Here is a 12,161-nt window from a genome sequence, read left to right as displayed (position 1 = left end):
CTACGGTGCCTTCTCTTGCTGCAGAACACGGGCTCTGGGGGGGTGTGAGCTTGCGTAGTTGCAGCACGTGGGCTCAGTAGTTGCATCTCCCCGGCTCCGGAGCGCAGGCTCAGTAGTTGTGGCACATAAGCTCAGTTGCTCCTCAGTGTATGGGATCTTCCTGGATCAGGTATTGAACTCGTGTCCCCTGCGTTGGCAGGGGGGGATTCTTTACCACTGAGCCACCAGGGAAGCCCAAGAAACAGATACTTTTTGAGTGAGTAACAGATTTCATTGTTAGAAGAAGCCACTCCTGCATCCAGCCCCTTGGTTCTCGAACTCTGTGACTGGCTACAGGAGAGACAGTACCCTGGTTCGGAGGATTACTCTATCTTGCAGATGGTACCCTACCTCCCAAAGTGTTATCTAACAGTTGGTACTTTATCTGGGCCTTTAATAGGCCTTTCTACCATTCTAGACTGGCTAATGGTGCACATAGCAAGGCCAGTGAATCCTGTCTCATTTCTTTTCTTGTGAAGTGAGTTCCATGGTCAGAAACAATACTGTATGGGATATCAAGACTGTGCATTTAGTCCACAGGTGGAGGTTCTGGCAGAGGCGTTGGAGGCAAGGAAAGCAGATCCATATCCAGAATAAGTGCCTCTTCTAGTGAGACAAAGTCCTGCCTCCATCACAGAGTCCTCTGTAATCAATCCGCCCAAGTAGTTGGCTGCTCCCCTTAAGGTGTGATACCAGTTCAAGGGTCCAGGTGGCGCTAGTGGTAAAGAACCGCCTGCCAATGCTGGAGATAGAAGAGATGTGGTTTTGATCCCTGGGTCGGGAAGATGCCCTGGAGAAGGAAATGGCAACCCACTCCATTTTTCTTGCCTGGAGAATCCCATGGACAGAGGAGCCTGGCGGGCTATAGTCCATGGGGTGGCAAAGAGTTGGACATGACTGAAGCGACTTACCATGCATGCATGCAAGGGTCCAGTGCTGTTAGCTGCTTTGCACAAGTGAAATGAAGTTGCTCAGTCATGTCCGACTCTTTGTGACCCCATGGACTGTAGCCTACCAGACTTCTCCATCCATGGGATTTTCCAGGCAAGAATACTGGAGTGGGTTGCCATTTCCTTCTCCAGGGGATCTTCCCGACCCAGGGATTGAACCCAGGTCTCCCGAATTGCAAGCAGACACTTTACCCTCTGAGCCACCAGGGAAGCCCTTAACTGGGTATCAATCCTGTTGGTTGTCTGACCCCCCTTGGTGAGGAATATTCCTATTCTTGAGCCCATGGCTAATCTCCACCCCTGTCATCATGGTCCTTTGTGTGTGAACCCACTGAACAAGAGCTGGACTGGCTGGGGGAAAAGGTCATCGGTTAATATCCAGTTAACACCCACAGAGCATCCTATTTTCTGGCTAATAAAAACTTCCCCTTGGTGGGGGCCCATGGTGAGCATTCATATGGCATACTCCTGTCTTATGATGTTGGATATTTGTAGAAATCTATCTTTTGCAAACTTCTTTCTCATGAACTTCTAATTTTTAAAACTTAGAGCTCCTCATATCATTAGGCCATGAGCTGGTACAGATCCTGAGCTCAGGTCTTCTCTGCCTACAGGCAAAGTGGACGGTGAGACATACTTCTTATAGTTCTACCTGGGGAGAGATTTTCTTCTCCACTAGACTTTGGGGCCACATAACCATTTCTATAAAACCATTTCTTGCTCTTTCACAATCTGCCAACCTCTAATAGTTTTTCCCATATAGGGAGCCTTGTTGCAATCACACCCACAGCTGTGAACATACGGTCTGGGCCTATTTCAGCAGGTCTATCCTTGTTCCTCTGTCGCCAGCTTTTGTTCCCAAGACTCTCATTTTGTTCTCTTCAGTAGCCATCGCCTGGGATTCAGTATCGATCCTGATTTCAGGCCATCTCTCCTTCAAGTTGTGGTTGTTGTTCAGCTGCTAAGTTGTGTCTGACTCTTTGAGACCCCATGAGCTGCAGCACGCCAGGCTTCCCTGTCCTTCACTATCTCCCAGAGTTTGCTCAGATTCATGTGCCTTGTCGATGATGCTATCTAACCATCTTATCCTGTGCAGCCATCCTCTCCTTTTGCCTTCAATCTTTCCCAGCATCAGGGTCTTTTCCAGTGAGTCGACTCTTTGCATCAGGTGGCCAAAGTATTGGAGCTTCAGCTGCAGCATCAGTCCTTCTAATGAACATTCAGGGTTGATTTCCTTTAGGATTGATTGGTTTGATCTCCTTGCTGTCTAAGGGGCTTTCAAGGGTCTTGTCCAGTACCGCGATTCAAAAGCATCAGTTCTTTGGTGCTCAGCCTTCTTTATGGTCCAATGTCTCCTTCGAGACAAAGTAGAAGCAACCACATGCTCTACGCCATGTTCTGCCACCAGGACATTTCCTTCCTCTGCCCTCCAGGGTCATCTTGAACGGGGTGCTCCAGCCGCAGCAGCCCGCATTTCTGGCTGACACCTGCATGTTTTACAGAGCCGCACATACAGCAGTTCTACGTTTTTCCTTCTCAGTCTCCTGGGTTGACGCTATCGTAACAATGTGGCAGGAATGGGTACGCTCGGAGGAGGACAACCTACACACTGCCTCTTCAGGTCTGTTTGGGCCAGGTGTTACATGGACCATTTCCCCTGAAGAATTGCAGGCATAAGAATTAATCAGAGAACATCCAGTTCACCATGGGCAGCTCAGGTCGCAAGGTCATCTGGAGCCCTGTGGTCAGGTGCGCAGTCTATCAGAGCCCATTAAAACTCCAGGAGCTAGCTCACAAAAGAGAAATACTCTTTTATGAATAAAGCATGTTGTTTAGTCGCTCAGCTGATGGCAGTGTCCAGGCAAGAATACTAGAGTGGGTTACCATTTCCTTCTCCAGGGGATCTTCCTGACCCAGGGATTGAACCCGCGTCTCCTGAATTGCCAGTGGGTTTTTCTTTATTTTACTGCTGAACCACTAGGGTAGCCCAAAGGAAACATGGCTTTAACCCCTAAACCCCAAGGATCTGGCTACAGAGTTTCCTCTATCATTGTTTGCAATAGGCTCCATAGAGCATCCTAATTTACCTGGCACTTTGAGCTGTGGATCTGTTTGGTCATCAGGATGCAAAGGCTGATCTACTTACACTGCAGCCTGGATCAGCTGGAGAGGCCTCTCTTACTTGGCTTTCTCTGTACCTTCCTCAAAGCTGGAAACTGATAGACGGGTAGGAATAGTTTACCAGTCACGTTGTGTGTTGCTGTTCAGTTGCCTGGTCGTGTCTGACTCTTTGCTACCCCGTGGACTGCAGCACGCCAGGCTTTCCTGTCTCACCATCTCCCGGAGTTTGCCCGAGTTCGTATCCATTGCATCAGTAATGCCATCCAGCCATTTCATCCTCTGATGCCCTCTTCTCCTTCTACCTTCAATTTTTCCCAGCATGAGGGACTTTTCCAATGAGTCAGCTGTTTGCATCAGGTGATCAAAATACTGGAGTTTCAGTTTCAGCATCAGTCCTTCCAGTGAATGAATATTCAGGGTTGATTTCCTTTAAGATTGACTGATCTGATCTCGCTGTCCAAGGGACTCTCAAGAGTCTTCTCCAACACCACAGTTGGAAGGCATCAATTCATTGGTGCTCTGTCCTCTTTACGGTCCAGTTCTCACAGCCATACATGACCACTGGGAAGACCATAACCCTGACTATTAAGACCTTTGTCGGCACGAATCATGCTGTATGTTTCCTCCCAAATCCAAAGAGACCTGTCAGGTGCTGGGCTCCTTCTGTGAGGAAGGAAGTCTAAAGTGCAGCAACCTTGCCCTTTGCTTTGGAGTAAGTGTCCTGATGTGTTCAGGCATATGCTCTAGGATTTTAACGTAGTGTCAGGCTATTATATTTTCACTGGATTCTTCTCACCCTTTGGCACCTGCTGTTTTCCATGTTTTGTGTTCTGCCCATATAGGGCCTCCAGCGTGACTGCCTGTGGGATGAAGTGACAGATACGTGGATCGACTCTTGGAAGTCTTAACCACTGGACTGCCAGGAAAGTCCGTCTGGTTACATTTGAAGGTAGAAGGGAGAAAGTCTTCGGCTTCAGGAGGTGCCTTATCTTTGGCAGCAGCGGGTTCTCCGGCATTGTCAATAGTGAGTGTGGGGTTGTAGGCATCAGCCTAAGAGTGAAAGCAGCTTCCTGGGTTCCAGAGACTTCCATCTTTTGCCACTAACTTCCAGCATTTCCAATATCTTTGTGACCAATCCATGCATTAAATTCCTCTCTGCTTGAAATATGTAGGGTAGTTTCTGTTTTCCAACTGGTACTGATTCACACATTTCCATAAGCCCACACTCTTGTGCAGCACAGGGGACTTATAGGTGTCTAGAAAGAAGTGTGGCCAGTGTTTGAGCACAAGTTCTTTGGATCAGGCAGGAAAAAGACTCGCAGTATGATCTTATGGTGTTTTTGTTGTATCTTTCCTTAAGGATCCTAGATTTTCTTTTTTCTTAGTGGTCAGAACATTTGTAAATTGATTTGGATATGGGGATTGGATGAAAGATTAAATTTGTTTATTATGTCAATAGAAGCCTTTGTTCATTGGACACAGAAGTATTTTTTCTTGTTATTGTTATAAAAACTAAATGGGGGAAAAGCCTAAATGGGAACTGTTTATGATTAGTAAATTACTTTCAAAGACTTCTGTGGGTCAAACCACTGTGATTTCATGCCTGTTCTGCTCCTTATTGGTAATCCTTCCCATTTGGTATTTGATGGATAACTGCTACCACCTGACTCCACCACCCCAGAATCCTCCCATCTTCCCTGAGATGAGAGTCTATTTCAATTTAGACCAAACTCCACCATTCCTGACTTACAGAGGATGGTCAGAAGAGTACTTTTTAATGCTTTGGGCACTTCCCTCATCAATTGTCCTTCAGCTTTGTTAAAGGAGGTAAAATGTGGATCTTTTCAAAGAAGATAATATAGGCTTGGTCAGCAAGATGCATATGTATAGATTCAACAAATCATCCTGCCTCTTGAAATCTTTGAATTTCTTCCTCTGGTTTATGCCAAGAGATTTCGACTGTCATACAAATTAATGATGGGGCAGTATTGTATCCACATTTGCATAAACCAACACTTCAAGTTGCTAGAATAACAGCTGCCAGCTGTCAGAGGGAGCATACTGAATGCAGACTCTCCAGTAAGCACACTGAGATCGATACATTCATTTTGATCTGAGATTATATTCAGGCTTTCCTTAAGGACCCTCCAAATCCACCTCCACAAATAGTCTCCTGCTTTTTCATTATATAAAGTAGCAAATTGCTGCACCTTTTTCTTTCAGCAGACCTCCTCTTGCCTATTTTATTTTATTTTATTTTTTTTGGTCTGCTTTTTATCCTGTAAGATACGCTAGTTTTGGGCTTCAGTTCTGGCCAGCGGGCAACAAGGGCCTTAAGTTTTCTACAGCAATGAGGGTTCAGTCTTACCGATTAAGAGAGGATCAGAATCTTCAGACAAGGGAGGAGAGAACACTTCCTTGTGGCTTGGTAGGCGACCCTCTACCTTCTTGCTAAGAAATTTAGTGCAGTCTTACTACTTAGATTAAATGTATTAGAAGAACCTCTCTTAATTGACCTACACTTAACTGATTTGCTTGATTAACTGTACTGTCCATGACCACTTTTTCCTCCACGCTTTTAAACAAAGTTGAGGTGCCAGCATTGCTCATCATTAGAGAAATGCAAATCAAAACCACAATGAGGTATCATCTCACACCAGTCAGAATGGCCATCATCAAAAAGTCTACAAAAAATAAATGCTGGAGAGGGTATAGGTAAAAGGGAACCCTCTTACACTGTTGGTGGGAATGCAAACTGATGCAACAACTATGGAGACTAGTACGGAGATTCTTTAAAAAGCTAGGAATAGAACTACCATATGATCCAGCTATCCCACTGGTACATCCCATGGGCGTGTACCCTGAGGAAACCATAATTGAAAAAGACATGTATACTCCAATGTTCATTGCAGCACTATTTACAATAGCTAGGACATGGAAGTAACCTATGTGTCCATCGGCAGATGAATGGTTAAGGAAGTTGTGGTACATATACACAATGGAATATTGCTCAGCTATAAAAAGGAATGCATTTGAGTCAGTTCTAATGAGGTGGATGAACCTAGAGCCTATTATACAGAGTGAAGTAAGTCAGAAAGAGAAAGACAAATACCATATATTAAGGCATATGTATGGAATCTAGAAAGATGGTACTGGCGATCCAATGTGCATGGGAGCAAAGGAGACAGAGACGTAAAGAACAGACTTCTGGACTCTGAGGCTGTACCGTAATGAAATGTCTCTCATGATATAACAATGAAGACCTGATGCAGCCAAAACAAATTTTTTAAAGTTTTTTTAAGAAGTTTTAAATTTAGTGTTTGTACAATGTTGTACAACTGCCATCTCTCTAGTTTCAACGTTTTTTTAATCACTCCAGAAAATTACCTCATATTCTTATTTTCCCCTCCCCCATTCCCTGGTAACTGCTAACCTACTTTCTGTATCTACAGGTTTGTCTATTCCGGGTATGTTATATAAAAGGAATCAAACAAAATATGGCCTTTTGTGTCTGGCTTTTTCACTTGGCATGTTCATGCAACTTGTGGAGAAGGCAACGGCAACCCACTCCAGTACTCTTGCCTGGAAAATCCCATGGACAGAGGAGCCTGGTAGGCTGCGGTCCATAGGGCTGCGAAGAGTCAGACACGACTGAACGACTTCACTCTCACTTTTCACTTTCCTGCATTGGAGAAGGAAATGGCAATCCACTCCAGTGTTCTTGCCTGGAGAATCCCAGGGACGGGGGAGCCTGGTGGGCTGCCGTCTATGGGGTCGCACAGAGTTGGACATGACTGAAGTGATTTAGTAGCAGCAGCAGCAGCAGCATGCAACTGTGTCAATACTTTGTTCTTTCTTATGCTTGAATAGTATTCCATTGAGTGTTTATACCACATTTTGCTTATCCATGTATCTGTTGCTGGGCTTTGTGTTTTTTTCTAACTTTTGTCCATTACGAATAGGGCTGATAAATATATTTGTGGTTAAGTTTCTCTGTGAATATATGTTTTTGTTTTCTTGGGTATATACCTAAGAATAAATGTATTACTATATTTCTGGGTCATACTGTAATCCTATCCAACTTTTTGAGGAACTTATCAAAACTTTCTTTAGTAGATGTACCATTTTACATCCTTGTCAACAATGTACAGGAGTTTCTGTCTCTCCATAGCCTTATGATCTTTGTTATTATATTATCTGTCCTTTTGTTTAAAGCCATATTAGTGGATGTAAAGTGGTATCTCATTGTGGTTTTGATTTGCATTTCCTTAATTGCCAATGATGTTGACATCATTGTATGTACTGGACATACATGTATGTGCTGGACATGTGTATATCTTCTTTGAAGAAACATCTATTCAAGTCCTTTGCTCATTTTAAATGGGGTTGTTTGTCTATTTATTGTTCAATCGTAAGAGTTCTTTATATATTCTGAAACCTTATCAGATATACAATTTGGACATATTTTCTCTCATTCTGTAAGTTGCTTTCACATCTTTGAGAAAACAAAATTTTTAATTTTTTGAAGTCCAAATTATCTATTTTCTCTTTTGTTTGGGCTTTTGTTGTGAAATCCAAGAATCCATTGCCAAATATGAGGTTGTGAAGATTTACCTCTATGTTCTCTCTCCTAAGGGTTTTATAGTTTTAGATCTTATACTCAGGTCAATGATTCATTTTCATTAATTTTTGTATGTGGGGTGAGGTAGGGATCCAACTTCCTTCTTTTGTATATGGTTATCCAGTTGTTCCAGCACCATTTATTGAAAAGACTATTCTTCCCTTATTGGTCTTGGCTCACTTACTGAAAGTCAATAGACGTTTGGGTTTATTTCTGGACTCTCAATTCTATTCCTTGGTCTATATATTTATTCTTATATAAGTACTACACTGTATTGATGATTGTAGCTTTGTAGTAAGTTTTGAAATCAGAAAGTCTGAGCTTTCCAGCCCTATTTTTCTTTTTCAATATTGCTTTGGCCATTCAGAGTCCCTTGCAATTCCCCATGAATTTGAGAATCAGTTTTTCTCTTTCTGAAAGAAAAAAAAAAGGCTGTTGGAGTTTTACTAGGGATGGTGTTGAATCTGTAGATTGCCGAGTGGAGTATTGTTCTCTTAATAATATTGTCTTCTAATCTGTAAACATGAAATGTCTTCCTCTTTATTTAAACCTTTTAAAATTTCAACAATGTTTTCTAGTTTTCAGTACACAAGTTTTTTACCTCCTTGATTACATTCATTCCTAGGTATTTTATTCTCTTGGATGCTATTGTAAATGGAATTGTTTTCTTGATTTCCTTTTCATATTATTCACTGCTGGAATATAGAATCAAAACTGATTTTTGTGTGTTGCCCATGCTCTCTTTAAATATACTGACTGATGCCCATGGCATGTGGGATGCTCATGGCTAATGGGTTACACTCTAACCCATGCTGATCCAAACAGCTAAGATGTACTTATCAAGATTTATTTCCCACTTTCTTATAAACATAATCCTGAGACAGCAATATTCCCAGCTAAGAAATTACATTCTCTCACAGGCAGGAGTGGTCATGTGACTACATTCTGGCTAACAAAATGTAAGTAGGAATTATTGGGTAGGGCTTCCAGGAAAGCTCTTTAAAAAGATGAGCTAGTTCAGTTGGTATATATCTTTTGCCCTTTTATGTTCCCTTTCTTCCTTCCTGGAGCTTGACTTTAATGACTGGAGCTCCAGTAGTTATCCTATGACCCAGAAGGAATCTTAAATATGAAAGCTGTGTGCTAGATGACAGACAGGATAACAAAAGGACCTAAGTCCCTGATGATTTTATGGAATGACACAGCCCTGGCTGCCTACCTCTGGACTTCTCATTTCATTAGAAAAATTAAATCCAGAATTTAAGTTGTAGATTTTTCAGGTCTCTATCACTTAAAATTCCTACTTGAATCAGAATTTCTGTTTCTGCAGAAAACAAAATCCACCCTAAAGTGGGTAGATTCAGGGAGGAGGTAGGGTCTGGGGCAATGAAGAACAGATTTTTGCAGGCTGGAAAACAGGTGAGCCTTTTATTACAGAAGTGAAATACACACACACACACACACACACACACGCACACACATGCACACACACACACGCTGCTCAGTCGCTTCAGTCATGTCTGACTCTTTGCGACTCCATGGACTGTAGCCCGCCAGGCTCCTCTGTCCATGGGATTTCTCAGGCAAGAATACTGATGTGGGCTGCCATGCCTTCCTCCAGAGCATCTTCCTTGACTCAGGGATTGAACTCACATTTCCTGTGTCTCCTGAACATTGCGGGCTGATTCTTTACCACTGAGCTACGGGGGAAGTCCCATAGGTACATGTGACCGAGTCTTTTTGTTGTATAGAAGACATTAATACAACATAACATTGTAAATGAACTATACTTCAATAAAATAAAAAATAAAGTAACAGAAGTGAAATATGTATTCCCATTGTTGTCTGTCTAATCTTGGAAAGCAGGTCACAGGAACTTCCCTGGTGGTCCAGTGGTTAAGAATTCATCTTGCATTGCAGGGGACAGGGGTTCAATCCTTGGTAAGGGAACTAAGATACCACATGTCCCAGGGCAACTAGGCCCTCTTGCTGAAACTATTGAGCTCGCATGCTGCAACTAGAGGGTCTATGCGCCACAGGGAAAGATCCCGCCTGACTCAATGAAAATCCCGCATGCTGCAACTAAGACCCAACACAGCCAAATAAACTATTTTTTTTTAAAAGAAGAAAGAAGGTCATAAACCAACTGAGGCAGTAGCTTTAGGAGCCGGGGTAGGAAAATTTGGATTGTTGGTACATGCTGGCTCCTTCTTGCTACATTTAGTAAAGTCCTTTGATGGAAAGATGCCTTACTCACAGTAGGGCAAGCCAGGTTGCAAGAAGAGATGATTGGAGCATAGCTTTACTAAGGAAGGAACTCTGCTTAAAGCCTGAGATCTAAATTGACTAGAACCTCATCATTTGGTCCCTTGCACAACTGAAAAAGCCACCTGCCTCTGTTTCCCAAATTGGACAGGCCATTCCTGGTGCCAGCAAAGTGGTTGCCTTGAAAGAAGATAAGACTGGCTGCAGGACCTTTTAAAAATATCTTTCACCTGCCAGTGCTTTTGTGTAGGCTTAGTCCTTCAGTTGTGTCCAACTCTTTGCAACCCCATGGACTGTAGCCCGCCAGGCTCCTCTGTCCATGGGATTCTCCAGGCAAGAATCCTGGAGTGGGTTCCCATTTCCTTCTCCAGGAGATCTTCCTGACCCAGGGATCAAACCCGCCTTTTGCGCCTCCTGCATTTTGGGAGGATTCTTTACCTTCTGAACCCCTGGGGAAGTTCTTGGGGGATTGTATTTGAGGCCATTTCTGGGTTTTGGAATCCATATCACCGAGAAATGGGCTGTGGTGCTCTATCAGTCAGGATCCAGTCAAGAAACAGAAAATGTATCAGTTGTTTTAAGAGAGCATTTAATACAAATAATTGGTAAGCAGATGTTGGAGAATGAAAAAGGCCAAGAGAGAAAGTATCATAAAGAGAGTAACTGCAGGAAGCAGTTACCACTCCTACCTCTGGGGCATCATAGGGAAGAGGGTGGAATCATTTCAATTTAGATATTAATTTCTTTGGCTGTGCCGGCTCTTAGTTGCAGCGTGTGGTATCTTAGATCTTTACTGTGGCATGGGAACTCTTAGTTGTAGCATGTGGGAGCTAGCTCCCTGACCAGAGATCAAACCCAGGCCCCCTGCATTGGGGGTGAGTAGACTTAGCCATGGACCACCAGGGAAGTCCTGGAATCATTTCAGTTTAGAAGCTCTAAATAGATTTACAAAGAAAAAAATTGGACACCAGTTAAATCTGAATTTCAAATAAATGATGAGCTATTTTATATGTAAATAGATCCCAAATATCACAGCGGACATACGTATACTAAAAAAAATTATTCATAGTTTATCTGAAATTTAAATTTAACTGGTGGTGTTGTTTTTCTTTGCGAAATCTGGCAAACGAAGCTGGAACCCAGACCTCTGAGAAGAGGAGGCAGCTTGGAATCCCAGGTATCTCTCAGGGGACACAGTGAAATAGATTCTACGAATGTTAGAAAATTACAAACCAAAGTCAACCGCCACTACTGGAACAAACTGAAGTTGCCAGAGTCAAAATCATCGCCAAAATGTTGCTGAGGGAATAGGAGTAGACAGGAAGAAGGATACATCTTCACCTTCTTCCAGAAATGCAGTCTCCCTCTGGGGTCCCCTACTGGCAGCTGGCAAAAAAAGAACTGTGGTTTCCCAGAGTCTCAGCTCTGGCATTACAAAGCGGAGCCTTGAGGGTGGGTTTGAAGCTGAGAGACAATAACCAGAACAGCTGGGCAGCTGCCTAGAAGGACATTTTCTCCAGTGCCACCTCGGATGTGGATACAGGAAACGGTGGACTAAGAAGATCCTTCCAGAGAAGAGATCCAGGGGCTGCCTGGCTCCCAAGAATTTACAGTATGGACTGGGCAGGAAATCCTCACTATTCCTGCCCCAGAGAGTTTAATAATAGTGTTGGACAATTGCCATGACTTCTGGGGGTTCCCACTCTCTACTGTAGCTTTTTTTTGAATTGCAGGTTTCTTTTTTCTTCTTTATCTTTGTGTATTGGGAGTGTTGAATGACAGGCAGGTAGTGTTTTCCACATTTGGACTTGATAGAGAAGACTGCACATCACAGACAGACTTTCAGTGAGAGGAAGTAACTGGATGGGACTTTACATGGCCTGTAAGGGAGGAGATAAGCATGTTTGATGTTTAAGAATACATGCATGTGGACGTGGTTGTCCAAAGAAGCGGACTGTGCAGAGAGGGAGTAAATACCATCCTACAGAAGTTCTTCCAGAGAAGAGAAAAAGTGGGAACATTCTCCAAGGCATTTTATGAATTTGACATTACCATGAAACCAAACCTGAGGATAGGACAAGCATAAAAATTAAAGACCCATCTCAATCATAAATATGAATGCAAAAACCCTAAGTAAGATATTAGCAAGTCAAGTTCAGCAATTT

This window comes from Ovis aries, chromosome 2 (assembly GCF_016772045.2).
Source record: "Ovis aries strain OAR_USU_Benz2616 breed Rambouillet chromosome 2, ARS-UI_Ramb_v3.0, whole genome shotgun sequence".
NCBI lineage: Eukaryota > Metazoa > Chordata > Mammalia > Artiodactyla > Bovidae > Ovis > Ovis aries.
The sequence above is the reverse complement of the archived record's forward strand: the minus strand, read 5'-3'. Positions refer to the sequence as shown.